Here is an 18,071-nt window from a genome sequence, read left to right as displayed (position 1 = left end):
GTCGGGTTTACGCGTTTTTTTGTTATATTTGGGGTTTGGGGTTTATTTCCCCAGCCCCCATTCACGAAAATTCTCTCTAAACTCATAGAGAACAAGTCCCAAACCTCAAGATCTTCCAAGGTAAGTTTTTATCATGATTCTAGGTTGAATTTAAGTCCCTAATCCCTTTCTAACTTGAGTAAACTCTTCTAATCCATAGAGTTAGGATTGGAACATTTTTGTTGGATGTGGAAACCCTAGAACCCGGATTCAAGAGGATTGGACTTCAAAAAGGTAATGTTTCTACTCTCTAATCATGTATAGTTGTGAATTGATGAGTTCTTGGGAGAATAGTAAATGAGTTTGATAAAGAGGATTATATGAACTATGCTAGAGTTTTGGATTGTTGACTTGAGATTGTTATAATGATATGGGTGATGGAGAATGAAGTTAATTATATCTAATTGAGATTGTAGAATCACCTATAAGTAATAGGATGGGAATTGGGTGAAGAAACACCATTAATGGAGATTGTGGAGCTTTATGCCCACTAAGTGTTTGATAAAATGCTTAGATGACCAAAGCATGAATATTATTGCTAATATAGAATCCCTTTGGCTTGTATTGATATAGATCAAAGTTGAAAGGGGTGACGAACATTGTATTACGCTCAAAGGCTGGAATTAAGGTATGTGAGGCTAACTATCTACGTTAGGGAATGTTCATGATTCTCCCTACGCCTCATTCTTCATACTTGTCAGTAATTTGACTCAGAATACAGTTTAGCCCAGTTTTATGATATGTTGTAAAACTGTTATCTTCTAGGGTTGCAGTTACAGAATTCGTTCATGGTTATCAATTTGAATATCATGAACTCAGCACGTAATCTTTATAGACTTATGTATTGTTACCACATGAGTCTCAGTCTAAGAAATTTAGTATGCTCAGAAACAATAAGTGTTTTCAATTCAGTCCAGCATGTCTATTTTGGTTCAGTATTGTTCATTGTTGTTATGGTCTCAGTCCTTATTAATTAACCATAATTATACATATGTGATTCTGCCCGAGGGCACAACACAGTCTTGTGTATACGTATACATGGCCGAGGCCATTGACTGACGCACTACTAGGCCGAGGCCATAGCGTGCATTTATTATTGGGCCGAGGCCCCACATATACAAACACAGATAATACAGATGATTCAGATACAGAGCAGGGAGTATTCATATCTCTACTTCCTTGCTATTACAGTTACAATTATCAGTTTCAGTTTCAGCTTCGGTATTTTATTGCTTCAGTTGCTTTACATACCAGTACAATTCAAATGTGCTGATGTCCCTTTTATTGCTTGGGGGCCTGCATCTCGTGATGCAGGCAACGATATACAGGTTGACGACTCAGTTATTTAGGAGCGCACGTATCAGCTACTGGTGAGCCCCAAATTCCTTCGGGGCGTTGTCAGCTATCCAGTTATTTCAGTTTATAGACAGCTCTATTATTCAGTACTCTTAGAGGCTTCATAGACACAGTTCAGACAGTCAGATATTTGTTATGTTAGCCTTGTAGATAGTTATACTCAGTTGTTTTGGTTTAGCCATGTTGGCTTCTTTCAGATATGTTCAGATTGTCTAAGTATTTTCGCATTATGATTTCAGTCAGACCTTTAGTATATCAGCATGTGATTAGTTGTTTCCACATTCAGTTATGTTGTTGATATCACATGTTGATTCAGCCAGCCAGTTGGTTCGCTCGGTCACATGCAGTCAGGCACCGGGTGCCGTGTTACGTCCAGGCCCAGGTTCGGGGCGTGACAAAGCTTGGTATCAGAGCCCTAGGTTCAAGTGTCTTAGGGAGTCTATGAAGCCGTGTCCAGTGGGGTCTCTTTTATATGTGTGAGGGCCCCACACATATAAACAGTTGACCACCAAGACATTCAGGATTTGTTTCACTTCTTTCATACTCTAGATCGTGCAAGATAGAGTAATGCTTTTAGAATTCTTCTAACTCGTACGAATTACGTATTTCAGACATGGCTCCAAAAAGGAAGTACAACAAGAAAAATGCGGCCACTAGCCAGAGGGCTACCGTTGACGCAGCAACAGAAGGAGGCACTCAGGCCCAGGCAGCCGCCACAGCTAATGCCGCTGCTATGCCTCCCAATACTTCAGATGCAGATGCTAGAGGAGCTATTCAGTTGCTCACTCAAATTTTGGAAAATCAGGCCCAGCGACAGGAAACGACCCCTAGCTCAGGTGCTAGTAGTGGATCAAACAGTTCTAGGACTCAGGAGTTTATGCGGATGAAGCCGCCAGTGTTCACAGGGTCAAAGAAGGAGGAAGACCCCCAAAATTTCATTGATGGACTCCAGAAAATATTTCGTGTTATGCATGCTACGGATACAGAGGCAGCAGAACTCGGAGCTTTCCAGCTGCAAGATGTGGCCCATATTTGGTATGGGACATGGGAACGGTCCCGAGGGGAGGATGCACCTTCCGCTACTTGGGATGAATTTGCAGAAGCATTCATTGAGCACTTCATGCCAATTGAGGTCAGGGAAGCAAGGCTACAGAGTTTGAAAATCTAAGGCAGAAGGACATGACTGTTCAGGATTATTACCTCAAGTTTGTGTCATTGTCCAGATATGCTCCTCACATGGTCCCTGATATGAGGGTCGTGGTTAGAAGATTTGTACTTGGGCTTAAACCCGAGTTGCACAGGGATGCCAATACATCTGCTCAGAATGACAAGATAACTATTTCCAAGATACTGGCATTCGTGCAAGGTAATGAGACTAGGCTGAAGGAAGAAGAAGCCCTGCAGAAGCAGAAAGATAGGGAATTCAGTAATAAGGCTAAGTCTATAGGAAATTTCAGTCAGGCAGGAAATCAGGGAGGAGGATACCGCCAGTTCTTCAAGAATAGGTCATCAGGACCTGCTCAGTCTACAGTTAGTGTCCCATCTCAGAGGTCTAAGTTTAGCCAGAAGAGTCAAAATTTTGGAGCAGCTACATATCCTCCCTGCAGTAAGTGTGGGAGGAGACACCCAGGGGTGTGCCGTTCGGGCACGGATGGTTGTTTCGGGTGCGGTCGGCAGGGCCACTATCTGAAGGATTGCCCATCCGCAAGACAGAATACTGGGGGTAATGTAGCTCAGTCCACAAATTCAGCAGCTCCCCGAAATTCCCAAGCCCAGCAGGGGCGCGGAGCAATAAAGTCCGGTAATACGGGTGGTGGTCAGAACCGTTTGTATGCACTGTTAGGTCGCCGGGATACCGAGGCTCGTGGAGATGTTGTCACAGGTATGCTAACAGTCTTCACCTTCGATGTATTTGCTCTTATGGACTCAGGATCCACTCTATCTTATATAACCCCGTATATTGCTAAGAAATTTAGGATAGAACCCGAAAAGTTGCATGAATCTTTCGTAGTATCCACACCGGTTGGGGAATCAGTTATAGCTAGGCGTATCTATAGGCGTTGTCCAGTGTTAATCTACCACCGCAACACCATAGCAGACTTAATAGAATTGGAGATGGTGGATTTTGACGTAATTATGGGTATGGATTGGTTAGAGTCCTGTCATGCCTCTGTGGGTTGTAGAACCAAAACTGTGACATTTGATTTTCCCGATGAACTTATAGAATGGAAAGGTAATTCAATAGCACCTAGGGGTAGATTTATTTCCTACCTTAGAGCTAAAAAGATGATCTCCAAGGGGTATATTTACCACTTAGTTCGAGTCAGGGATACAGATGCCCAGGCTCCAGCTCTTCAGTCAGTACCAGTTGTCAGTGAATTTCCAGAAGTCTTTCCAGATGACCTACCCGGAGTCCCTCCCGATAGGGAAATTGACTTTGGAATTGACCTACTTCTCGGTACTAAGCCGATATCTATTCCACCGTATAGGATGGCCCCAGCAGAGTTAAAGGAGTTAAAAGTCCAGTTGAAGGATCTTCTTGATAAGGGATTTATAAGGCCAAGTGTCTCACCTTGGGGCGCACCGGTCTTGTTTGTCCGAAAGAAGGATGGATCCTTGCGTATGTGTATAGACTACCGCCAGTTGAACAAGGTCACCATTAAAAATAAGTATCCTCTTCCCAGAATAGACGACCTATTTGATCAACTTCAGGGTGCTCAGTGTTATTCCAAGATTGACCTCAGATCAGGCTACCATCAGTTAAAAGTTAAGGAGGTTGACATTCCGAAGACCGCTTTCAGAACCCGTTATGGTCATTTTGAATTTCTTATCATGTCGTTTGGGTTGACGAATGCACCAGCAGCTTTCATGGATCTTATGAACAGAGTCTTCAAGCCTTATCTTGATTTATTCGTCATTGTGTTTATTGATGACATATTGGCGTATTCCCGTAGTGAGACAGATCATGCAGAGCATCTTAGAATAGTGTTGCAGACACTCAAGGATCATGAGCTTTATGCAAAATTCTCAAAGTGCGAGTTTTGGCTCAAGTCAGTGGCATTCCTGGGCCATGTAATTTCAGGTGAAGGTGTTAAGGTGGACCTTCAGAAGATTGACGCTGTCAAGAACTGGCCCAGAACCACCTCAGCATCAGACATCAGAAGTTTCTTGGGTCTGGCAGGTTATTATAGGCGTTTTGTTGAGGGATTTTCCTCTATCTCAGCTCCGCTGACTAAGCTGACTCAGAAGAAAGTCAAATTCCAATGGTCAGAGGTATGTGAGCAGAGTTTCGAAGAGTTGAAGAAGAGATTGACTTCTGCTCCAGTTTTGACACTACCAGAGGGAACCGAGGGATTCGTTGTCTATTGCGATGCTTCGGGAGTTGGTCTCGGATGTGTTTTAATGCAGCATGGTAAGGTTGTTGCTTATGCGTCCAGACAGCTTAAGACTCATGAGAAGAATTATCCAACCTATGACCTAGAGTTGGCAGCTGTAGTTTTTGCACTTAAGATATGGCGTCATTATTTGTATGGAGTGCATGTTGATATTTTCACAGATCATAAAAGCCTGCAGTATATCTTCAAGCAAAGGGAGCTGAATCTTAGGCAAAGGAGATGACTCGAATTGCTTAAGGATTATGATGTGGATATTCTTTATCATCCGGGGAAAGAGAACGTTGTAGCTGATGCTCTTAGTCGGCGTTCCATGGGAAGTCTATCCCACGTGGACGTAGATAAGAAAGTTATGATAAAGGAAGTTCACCATTTGGCCAATCTTGGAGTTCGACTTATGGACTCCGAGGATGGTGGTGTGGTTGTTCAGAATATGTGTCTTTCCTCTTTAGTTGTAGAAGTCAAGGAGAAACAGTTTAATGATCCCTACTTGTTGCAGCTGAAAGAGGGGATTCACAAGCATAAGACGACGGATTTCGAACAAGGGGGAGATGATGGTACCTTGAGGTACTGAGGCAGATTATGTGTTCCAGATGTAGATGGACTCAGAGAGCGAATCATGTCAGAAGCTCACAATTCCAGGTATTCCATTCACCCAGGTTTCACTAAGATGTATCATGATCTTAAGGAGATTTACTGGTGGAACGATATGAAGAGGAATGTGGCAAATTTTGTAGCTAAGTGGTCGAATTGTCAGCAAGTGAAAGCCGAACACCAGAGGCCTGGTGGCTTGGCTCAGAATATTGATATTCCTATCTGGAAATGGGAAATGATCAATATGGATTTTGTATCAGGTCTACCTCGTTCAGCTAGGAGACATGACTCTATTTGGGTGATCGTTGACCGACTTACTAAGTCGGCGCACTTTTTGCCAGTCAAGACCACAGATTCAGCAGAAGATTATGCCAAGATGTATGTTAATGAGATTGTCAGATTGTGTGGGACACCTGTGTCCATTATTTCAGATCGTGGTGCTCAGTTTACAGCGAACTTCTGGAAATCCTTTCAGAAAGGATTGGGTACCAAGGTGAACCTCAGCACAACTTTTCATCCACAAACAGATGGCCAGGCAGAGCGTACTATTCAGACTCTAGAGGATATGTTGAGAGCATGCGTCTTGGATTTCAAAGGTAATTGGGATGATCACTTGGCTCTCATTGAGTTTTCTTATAATAACAGTTATCCTACTAGTATTGGGATGACACCATTTGAATCTCTGTATGGGCGAAGGTGTAGATCACCAATTGGTTGGTTCGAAGTTGGTGAAGCAGAGTTGTTAGGACCAGATTTGGTTTATTAAGCTATGGAGAAAGTCAAGTTGATACAGGAGCGTTTGAAAACGGCTCAGAGTCGCCAGAAGTCTTATACAGATGTGAGGCGAAGGGACTTAGAATTTTCAGTTGATGATTGAGTGTTCCTTAAAGTCTCAGCCATGAAGGGTGTTATGAGATTTGGCAAGAAAGGGAAGCTAAGTCCTAGATATATTGGACCTTACAGAATTCTACGAAAGGTCGGACTAGTAGCTTATGAACTTGAGTTGCCACAAGATTTGGCTGTTGTACATCCCGTGTTTCATGTGTCCATGTTGAGGAAGTGTGTAGGAGACCCGTCGTTGGTTGTTCCTGCTGATACTATAACAATTAAGGATGGTTTGACGTATGAGGAGATCCCCGTAGCCATTCTTGACCGTCAAGTTCGCAAGTTGAGAACTAAGGAAGTAGCCTCAGTGAAAGTCCTGTGGAGGAGTCAGAAAGTTGAGGAAGATACATGGGAAGCCGAGGAGGATATGAAATCCATGTACCCGCACTTGTTTCAGCATGCAGAAGAGATTTATGATGAAGCACCAAGATTTTGAGGTATGTAAGCTTTCTTTTCATTCTTTTGGTCGTGTGTTACCAATTTATAGTGCTATTGTGATGTAGCCCTGTGAGGCAATGATATTATGGGTTGTTGTGATAGGTTGGTAGTGCCTTATTACAGAGGAAGCTCTGACAAAATTTTTGTAGAATCCCGAATGTTTATCATTCGAGGACGAATGATCCCAAGGGGGAGATATTGTAACACCTCGTAGCTTTGGGCGAAAGTTTGACTCATAAGATGATAATATAATGAAACCAATATGAGGGTTATAGGAAGTGTTTTGAAAACCAATTAAGTCATAAGAAATGTCTTTGGGCAAAGAAAAGTTGGAAGCCACTCTACGGGGCATGTTTGCAAGTGAGTTTATAGAAAGTCTTACTTCCAACGACCATAACCCCTCTATTAATTTGGAATTTGGAAAAACTTCCTTGATGAAAGTTGTAGCCCTTTGAAATAAATTTCCAACGGTATATTATGGGTCTTGAACAGAGCTGTGTACAAGAAGTTATGCCTATTTTACCGAACACTGTGCAGAACCGACACCCGTCGCTTCTCGGGCGTGTGAGAGCGCGCGCGATGGTCCCGCTTCGCGGACCGATCGCGCAACTCTGAGTTTTAGTTGCAGAATGTTGCGCGATGTACCCGCATCGCGGAACCATCGCGAAACAGGTCGATTTCGGGTCAAAAGTCGGGTTTACGCGTTTTTTTGTTATATTTGGGGTTTGGGGTTTATTTCCCCAGCCCCCATTCACGAAAATTCTCTCTAAACTCATAGAGAACAAGTCCCAAACCTCAAGATCTTCCAAGGTAAGTTTTTATCATGATTCTAGGTTGAATTTAAGTCCCTAATCCCTTTCTAACTTGAGTAAACTCTTCTAATCCATAGAGTTAGGATTGGAACATTTTTGTTGGATGTGGAAACCCTAGAACTCGAATTCAAGAGGATTGGACTTCAAAAAGGTAATGTTTCTACTCTATAATCATGTATAGTTGTGAATTGATGAGTTCTTGGGAGAATAGTAAATGAGTTTGATAAAGAGGATTATATGAACTATGCTAGAGTTTTGGATTGTTGACTTGAGATTGTTATAATGATATGGGTGATGGAGAATGAAGTTAATTATATCTAATTGAGATTGTAGAATCACCTATAAGTAATAGGATGAGAATTGGGTGAAGAAACACCATTAATGGAGATTGTGGAGCTTTATGCCCACTAAGTGTTTGATAAAATGCTTAGATGACCAAAACATGAATATTATTGCTAATATAGAATCCCTTTGGCTTGTATTGATATAGATCAAAGTTGAAAGGGGTGACACGAACATTGTATTACGCTCAAAGGCTGGAATTAAGGTATGTGAGGCTAACTATCTACGTTAGGGAATGTTCATTATTCTCCCTACGCCTCATTCTTCATACTTGTCAGTAATTTGACTCAGAATACAGTTTAGCCCAGTTTTATTGTTATATCCCGTATTTTTTTACGTCGGATTATTTGTAAGCTGAGGTGGGGCCCACACATCGAGATTTTTTTTGGACATTTGAAAAGTCATATGAATCACATATGTGAAGTTAAACACAATTCAAGAAGGACCCTTGGGCCAAATCAAAGTGGAAGTCCTCCAAACGAATATTTTTAAGAAAACGTTTTCGGGTGATCTGACTTTTAGGGGCAAAAACGGTATTATAAGTTTGGAATTTGGAAAAATACCAAGAAATAGAAGTTGTAGATAATTGAATTAGCTTTTCAACCATAGGTCGTGGGTTCTCAGGTGACGTCGGTACAAGGAGATATGAACGTTTTAAGGTCGAAAGGTCAGTGGGCTAGGCCCAACTCGGGATCAACCGAGTTGGCCCAAAAAAATAAAAAACGAATTTAGGCCCAAAAGTGAAGGTGGCCGGCCATACCTGGCCCAACCCATGTCACTTAATTAATTTTTCATGTGATAAATAAGACTAGAAGGGATCATTAGTCTTAGAAACTTCAAGAAAATTTGAGAAAGTGAAAAACAACAAAAAGAAGAACAAAAGCTTAAAGGCCATACGGCCATAGCTTGCAAATTTTTGCCCTTTGAAATCTTTCTCCAAAAATTATTTTCTTGTGGTATTTCTACTAATTCAAGGGTCCTTTACAACTTGGTGTAATTATTTTGGAAGAAAGAGCACTTGTTTCTTCAAGTTGACAACTTGGTCAAGTGAACAAGATTGTAGAAAAAGGTAAGAATTAATCCGTTTTTATTATGTTATGAAGGTTGGTTTATGTTGTAGTATGTAGAAATGAGTAGAATTTATGGAAATATGGAAATTTACAAAGTGGGTGTGCATATATGTAAGTGGACATATATGTATATTGTTGTATAAATAGTATGAGTTGAATTTTATGTTGTATTCTAGTTGTGGTTATGGTGAAATTTATATTGGAAATGGAAGAAAATGGTTCAAGTTGGCAGGGAAAATTATTGGAAATAGTTATAGGAAATTATGTGATTTTAATGAAGTTTTTATGTAATTATAGAAGTGGAGTTTTAAATGTGAATTATTATGTTAGTTGGTGAATTTGGAAGGATAATAGTCCATATTGGCATGAAAGATTGGTTGTTAAGTGGTTATGAGAAGTTTTGTGATTTTATGGTAGATTTATGTAATTATGAAAATGAAATTATTAAGGTGCAAATTATGATTATGGTTGATGAAATTGGAAGATGGAAATATGTTATGAATATGTAGATTGAAGATTAGAAGTTTTGGATGGATTATGGTTTTGGTGGAAAGTTTGTATATTTTGTATATCTTGTGAATATTTGGTAGAAACGATATGAAATGCTTCCGAATTATATTGTAATGATCTTGATTAGTAATGAATGTAAAAACATTGAGATTGGTTTGGAAATGTGAAGTTGGAATGAAAGCTATTGCATTATGTTGGAAAGAAGACTAGTTGTGTTATATTGTGTTTTGTAGTCATGGTTGTTGTCAATGTGTTGATAGTTTGGCCGGGTTGAATTCCCGGATTGTTGTTGATAAATAATTGGCTAAGTTGAATTTTGGGGATGGTGTATTTATAGGGGAGATGCTGCCCAAATTTTTGTAGACAAGTATTGGTTAAGATTGAAATCTTAAAGCCTTACAATTAACATTTGGTAATTGTGACCAAATTGTAGATTTTGGCGAACTTGAAACTTGATTTTGGAGACGTGTATGAAGCGGAAAAGGTATGTAAGGCTTCACCCTTCCTTCTATGGCATGTCTTAAACGTAATAAGTTGGGTACGAGCCTCGGGGACAACTCTATTTCCCGGAATCCGCACTTAAAGTTTCCCCTTTTTCATTCAGTAGAATTGAATGAGAAATTGTGTAAAATATTGGAGAAACTTCCTAAACATCTAGAACTGGCATAAATATGACCCGACTACCTTAAAACCCTCACAAGTGACGTCATGAAATATAATGTACGTAAATTTGGTACGCCGCCTCATTTGACCCGAGGTGGGCCCATTGTTCCCGGATTTTCCCTATTGCTCCGTTTGACTTATTTTGGGAGTAGAATCCAAAGGAAACTTTTGATCCCCGTTTCGATTATCAAACGATAAGTACTGTACCATTCTAATGGAAATATGTATATGTATATAAAATATGTATATGTATATAAGATATGTAAAAGTATATAAGACATGTATATGTATATAAGATATATATATATGTTTATAAAATATGTACATGATATACGTATATGTATACGATGAAAGATCCAGAGCGCTATAGACGCTGATATATGTATATGATACACGTATATGTATATGATAAAAGATCCAGAGCGCTATAGTCGCTGATATATGTACATGATACCAGTATATGTATATGACAAAAGATTCAGAGCGCTATAGACGCTGATATATGTACATGATGTATGCATATGTATACGGGGAAGATGGGAATAAGGGCAGAGCGTTATACACGCATATCCACCTGATCAGTTGGCATTACATGACATGATATCGCCCCGGACGCGGGATGCCCGGACGCGGGATGTGTATTTATGGCTAAATGGATCGTCTGCCGACGCCTCGGCAATATGACATGTTCTATTTTTATATATATATGAACAAGAAAAGATTTTCAACGGAAAGCTAAGCTATGATATGATACGCTATGCCATGATATGATACGCTACGACAAGCTATGCTATGATATGATAAGCTATGCTATGATATGACAAGTTACGCTATGGCATGATACACTATGACACACTATACTATGACATTGACATGATATAACACGATACGACATGCTGTAGTAAGACATGATGATACAATAACGGATACGCGGAAGCAATAAAATGACAAGGAAAGTAAATGATAGATAGATTGACACAAGAAAATGGAATTAAAAGCAACCTAAAGGTGTATCAAACCTAAAGACCTCAATTAATTAGCATAAACAAGCACCAACCTCTTAGGATGACCTCAAGGGAATTGAATTCCCAAGCAACCAATCCTCTCACAATCAAAGGTTCAACAAGAGCCATCCATGGCCTCTCTACAAGTTTCTCTCTCTAGAGACAACTCTCTCAAAAATCACTCATCTTTTCTTCCAAATGTCAAAAGTCCCCTAATGAAATGAAAGACTAGCTATTTATACTAACTAACTAATAGAAGACTAACATTATTACAATTATACCCTTAATGAAGTAAGGGCCTTGTTTGGCTAGTCTTGTGGAGATGGAAATCTTGAATTGGCCACTTTAATATTCTTCCATCTCCCATCCGTCCTCTCCATGCTATTATCCAAACTTTGACTCCACGGGACGGTCCTTGAAGTGTCCTTGAGGCAACTCGGCTTGTATCATTCTCCCCTTCTTGAAAAGGATTCGTCCTCGAATCTATACCTTGCAAAACCATAAGGAGACAAACAAAAACCAAGTCCTCAAAGGATGAGGGTTAGTGTTAGGGTGGACTAACCTACCACCATGCCAAGTAAGCACAAATTTGTGATATAGCCAAGTATCAACCTTTTTCAAACAAAATAAGCTCTTAAGTAGAGTACTAAGAACTTGGCTATCCCAAAGATCAAGAAATGAAACAAACTTGTGGTACAACCACACATCTATGACAATCATGACTAATATTTGCACACATGAGGTATCAAGAAGTTGATTCCTCCAAAGTTCATGACATAAGGATAGAGTAATAAAACCAATGGATTCAGAAGACGAAGTATGCAACTCGACATTGGTTCTATTTGACATGTAGCATAATGTCCAAACAAAAACACTCTCACTCCCCCAAGATAGTGCGCTCAAATCACACAAGGTGTCGCCCGGATCAAAGGGAACGAACATCCATCTAGTGTGGTCAAGAACACCATTGGCCAGATCATAAGAGCCTTCTCCCACATAAGATACACTCCCTATATGATCAAGAATGTCATCATATGCAAACAAGTAATAAAGAAAGGTATCACGTAAAATAACTTCCTCATCAATATCACTCCCCAATGTAACCTCACCATACGGTTCAAGGACAAGATTATCCAAGGGGTTACTATGAAGTTGAACATGAAAGGAAGAATTTGCAATTTCTAGACAAGAATTACCTTCCTTTGTAACGCTTTCCTTCTCCACAAATGGATCACAATTCCTCAAAGGAAGATCTCCATCATAGGAAAGCGTGTCTTCATCCCATAGTGGGTTACATATCACATTATAGCCTCCAAAGGAAACTAAACGTTCAACATTACCAAACACCCCACTAGGTATTTCACTCTCAATAGTCATGTCATCCTCAAATAGAACATTATCCTTTACAAGAGAGTAATCGATGAACAATGAGGAGTCAAGGCATGTCATTTCACTCTCAAAAGGACCAATGTCATCTTTCAATGCATTTTCGCTCACATGACTATCTACATGACACACATCACCACTACAAAGTGGAGTCTTATCACGTGACACTAAAGTACGATCAAGAGACTCATTTTGACATGAAACAAACAAGGGTGATATGTCACATTCTTTCAATTGACCAACTGTTTCAACATTATCACTAACTAGAGGTACATTAAACACATCACAAAGATCCTCAAGTAGTGAATTATCATGACAAGCAAGTTGATCAACACAAGTTTCAGCAGTAGTTGGTAGTATGTCAATCTCGCAATAATTACTAACATGGTGACCACATGACAAACTACCATTCAATTCGTAAGTGTCAACACTAGGTGGACACAAATCGATCTTGCAAGAAGAATCAATTTTGTCATCTAAAGGATCAACTAGTGTTTGAGCACCTTCATTAGATAATGCACTATCATTCAAAGCACAAGTGTCAACACTAGGTGGACACAAATCGACCTTACAAGAAGGATCAATTCGGTCATCAATAGGATCAACTAGTGCGGCGACACTTTCAACAATGGCATTACCAATACATGGCAAAGAAGCATTAGGCTTAATGCAAGGTACACTAACTTTCATGCTTGTCTTGACATTTAAATCACCCAAAGATGTAGGAGTATAAGGATAAGTGATTTTACCTTGGTGTTCATGCAAGCTCCTTTGACCAATGGAAGGAATAGTTGTAGCCACCGTCCTTGCCTTTAAGCATGGGGTTCTCTCAAAAGAGGTACCCCTCAAAGATTCATTTCTTCTCATATGTGGCCTGGGATATTGGCTTCTCAATATCCTTTTCATGTCCTCCCAAGTTTTGATGGGACTCCTCACTTGTCTCCCACAACGTTTCACATACTCCCAATATTTGACAAGCTTTGAGTCAAAAGTTTGAACGACTAAGTCCATCTTCCTTAGTCGTGAGTAGTTGTAGCCAGCAAAGATTTCATCCATCACGAGTTCCCATTCATAGAACTCTTCACCACTAGCGCTCATACATAGGGTAGGCCAACTCACATTGGGCTCTTGCACGTTTATCCTTGGATTCGTTCTATGAAGTATGTTTGGAAATAGAGGTGTTCCCCGTTCATTCACAACATACTTATGCCAATTTTGTTCATCCGCAATCCCATGGTCTTCAAACCAAGCAAACCCAAAGCACACGTCACAATTGTCCATAGGGAGTATTTCGCAGCACACATTCTCATGGTATTCCCCATAAGAGAAAGGTACATATGCCACATTAGTTAACCTTCCCTTTTGCTTTGCCCTTTTCACTATAGATAACCCCAACCCAACCGCAAGACGAGGAGTAACATAGCATTCACTAAAGTAGTCATCAATTTCAAGACGAATCCTCTCCTCTTTCAACACCCTCACAAGCATTGAGTGACATCTTCTATCCATGGAGTAGTACCTGCACAGAATACTTAGCAAACACGTTAGTTGTAAAGAAACCTCACCACACTCGTGTTTACACTCTTTTGTGCTCGGCTAGCACCACTCGAATGAGCTCACACACTCTTGCCTTTTACCACTCAAATGGATTAGCCGATGTTGATTCTCTATTGGATTCAGTTGGTTGCACAGTGCACAATTGCTACTCGAGATCGGAATGGATTCTTGTTAGACTCGAAGAAAGACGGACGACTCAATTCAAACAAACGCACTTGAGCCAAGAAATTAACAACGAAGCAAAAACGAAGAAAAGCACGAAAGAAATGCGAACACAAGAACTAGCAAACACAAGTAGGAACAACTACTACATGCCTACTAGTAAAGAGACACAAGAAAATTGAATGCAAAAATCGGGAAAATAACTAAAATTTCGGGCCCGGGTAGGTGATAACTTGAAAACACGACCAGGAGGCCCCAATTGATCCAAGGTATCAATTTGAAGTAATGAATTTTTTTGAATTTCTATACTCTTTTTTTTTTTTTTTTTTTTTTTTTTTTTTTTTTTCCCTAACAAAGGATTAGGGACACAAAACCATCAACTAAGGATCAAGATTTTTTTTCGTTTTGAGAAGTTGAATCAAAGAGAAAAAAGAAAAAAAAAGAAAAAAACTAAATTTGTGCAACCTGCGACACTTGTGCATAACATGCGACTCGCATGTTCAACATGCGAGTGCGATGTGCGTTTCGCAGATGATGCAACCAAGGTGTCAACGCTCTGTCACAGGATGCGACACCATGTGCGATTCGCATGTTCAACATGCGATGAAATATGCGAGTCGCACATGCTGCCACCAAAATCCCAACTCTCTGTCGTCAAGTGCGACACAACCTGCGACTCGCAGGTTCAACATGCGACTCGCATGTAGTGTCGCAGATGGGCCAATGCGATTTTTTTTTTTTTTTTTTTTTTTTTTTTTTTTTTTTTTTTTTTTGCAAAAATCAGAAATTTAGATCCACAAACACTTTTGATGAACTAAGTATTTCTGATTTTTTTGATTTTTTTTTTTTTGTTTTTGGCCCTCTAACACTTTTTCACAACTTTATTTCACAACTTTTGGATCAAATGGACCTTTGGAGAGTCTTCTTCCTTATGAAGATATGAAGGTCTTCAAGAACACAAGAACAAATCAAAAATTCAACTACCCTCAAATCAACTCCAAATTGGCTCAAATTTTGGATTTAAGTTCTCTTTAATGTAGAGAACAAAGCCCAATAGGGTTCAACCTTCAAGTTGACCTTCTTCAACAAGACCACTTTCAAGTTCTTGAAGTTTTGAAGTTCAACAATGGTGGAACACAAACCCTAACTCCAAATGGATTCGAAATTGAAGATTTAGAATCTAGAAACACTACGAAACTCTAATCTAACAATAGATTCAACAAAATCAACAGAAAAAAAATCGTTTTTTTTTTTTTTTTTTTTTTTAACTCCGATTTTTTTTTTTGTTGTTGAATCAAAACCCAAGATTAGATTTGGTAGAACAAATCTAAACTAAGCTCTGATACCAATTGATACAATATTCCATACGAAAATGAAGAAAAAGGACAAGAAACATAAAGGATAGATAATTTGACACAACTAAAGACCCAAATTAGCAACCAAAGTTCTTGAATTAACTTGACCTCTAATTTAGGAACTAAAGAGCACCAAACTCTTAGGATGACCAATAGGGATTTGATACCCTAATAACCAATCCTCTCACAAGATTCACAATCTCTAGCTTAGCAAGCTCTCAACACTCAAAAGAGTTCACAATTTCAAGACATCAATATTCAACATAGACTAAGTCTTCCAAATGAAATAGACTACTACTTATACTAAGGTTCAAAAGAAGACAACTACACTATTACACTTTTACCCTTAATGAAGTAAGGGCCTTGTTTGGGTGTCTTCTTTTGGGAACAAAACTTGAATTTGCAAATCTTCAAGTAATAGTCACATTGAAAGTATGACCATCTTCCAACCTCTTCTCCAAACCATCCTCCCATGCTATCATGAACACTTGCAATCCCCGGGAAGGTGTTAGAGTGTATTCAAGTATGTCCCTCCTCATGAACAATGCTTGCATAGCTTGAAGTTCCCTCGCTTGGCTCCTTGTAAAAGGTCTTGATGCCATTCGAGTTGTATCACATGACATTACACGATATAATATGCCATGAGAAGACACGATAGGATACGACCTGATATGCCACGATAGGATACGACCTGATATGCCACGATAGGATACGATAGGGCACGATAGGACACGATACGACAAGATACGACATAATATAAGTTCTATTTTCTACGTTCATGGAGGGGAAACGTTTTTAAAAGGGAAAGACAAGCCATGCATGATAGCCGCCCAAAAAGGGGCCTTCCTATGTACAGGTTACTTTCTTGCCTCGTTATATGTCCTGTGACTCCATGATATTATTAATCGCACTCTATGTTATTGCTTGCATTGTCTTCCATGCCTTACATACTCGGTACACTATTCGTACTGACGTCCCTTCTTGTGGACGCTGCGTTTCATGCCGCGCAGGTCAGCAGACAGGTGGACGTGATCCTTAGAAGCTCTACCAGCCGCACTTGACAGCGCTCCAGTTGTTCCGGAGCCTCACTCCAGCGGTACTATTTTATGCATATACATTCGGGCTTGGTAGCACCCCGGCCCTTTCTATGTATAAGTGTACTATGTCTAGAGGCTCGTAGACAGATACGTACAGTCAGTCAGGTACAGATATATGTATAGTGTTTTGGCATGTTAATATTGTTGTACAAGGTAATAACGGAGTTTATTAGTTTATGTTCAAGGAAAAAAAAATGGCTCGGTTTACACGGCTTGCTAAGAGGTACAGGTAATACGATAGATAAGGGGTGCTCGGTACAAGTATCGGGTACTCGTCACGGCCCCTAGTCGGGTCGTGACATTTATGATATGTTGTAGAACTGTTATCTTCTAGGGTTGCAGTTACAGAATTCGTTCATGGTTATCAATTTGAATATCATGAACTCAACACGTAATCTTTATAGACTTATGTATTGTTACCACATGAGTCTCAGTCTAAGAAATTTAGTATGCTCAGAAACAATCAATGTTTTCAATTCAGTCCAGCATGTCTATTTCGGTTCAGTATTGTTCATTGTTGTTATGGTCTCAGTCCTTATTAATTAACCATAATTATACATATGTGATTCTGCCCGAGGGCACAACACAGTCTTGTGTATACGTATACATGGCCGAGGCCATTGACTGACGCACTACTAGGCCGAGGCCATAGCGTGCATTTATTATTGGGCCGAGGCCCCACATATACAAACACAGATAATACAGATGATTCAGATACAGAGCAGGGAGTATTCATATCTCTACTTCCTTGCTATTACAGTTACAGTTATCAGTTTTAGTTTCAGCTTACATACCAGTACAATTCAAATGTGCTGATGTCCCTTTTATTGCTTGGGGGCCTGCATCTCGCGATGCAGGCAACGATATACAGGTTGACGACTCAGTTATTTAGGAGCGCACGTATCAGCTACTGGTGAGCCCCAAATTCCTTCGGGGCGTTGTCAGCTATCCAGTTATTTCAGTTTATAGACAGCTCTATTATTCAGTACTCTTAGAGGCTTCATAGACACAGTTTAGACAGTCAGATATATGTTATGTTAGCCTTGTAGATAGTTATACTCAGTTGTTTTGGTTTAGCCATGTTGGCTTCTTTCAGATATGTTCAGATTGTCTAAGTATTTTCGCATTATGATTTCAGTCAGACCTTTAGTATATCAGCATGTGATTAGTTGTTTCCACATTCAGTTATGTTGTTGATATCACATGTTGATTCAGCCAGCCAGTTGGTTCGCTCGGTCACATGCAGTCAGGCACCGGGTGCCGTGTTACGTCCAGGCCCAGGTTCGGGGCGTGACAGGTTCACAACAAAGGAATCATGCCTTAAGAAAGAAAGGTTTAGCCTTAATATACCTGGAAACTCACCTCTAGACTTTCCAACCTACCTCCCATCTTGCAATCTATTTACGATC

General features: G+C 39.9%; 1 long non-coding RNA gene across 1 annotated transcript; it reads left to right on the top strand.

Moving 5' to 3' along the window:
• The first annotated feature begins 9,769 nt into the window (after nucleotides 1-9,769).
• LOC132623393 (uncharacterized) lies at nucleotides 9,770-16,822 on the top strand. The gene is made up of 2 exons (XR_009576225.1): nucleotides 9,770-9,922; nucleotides 16,576-16,822. It is a non-coding gene; the product is annotated as an uncharacterized LOC132623393 (long non-coding RNA).
• Nucleotides 16,823-18,071: the final 1,249 nt, after the last annotated feature.

Source organism: Lycium barbarum, chromosome 12, assembly GCF_019175385.1.
Source record: "Lycium barbarum isolate Lr01 chromosome 12, ASM1917538v2, whole genome shotgun sequence".
Taxonomy (NCBI): Eukaryota; Viridiplantae; Streptophyta; class Magnoliopsida; order Solanales; family Solanaceae; genus Lycium; species Lycium barbarum.
This window is presented reverse-complemented; position numbering and strand designations above follow the sequence as displayed.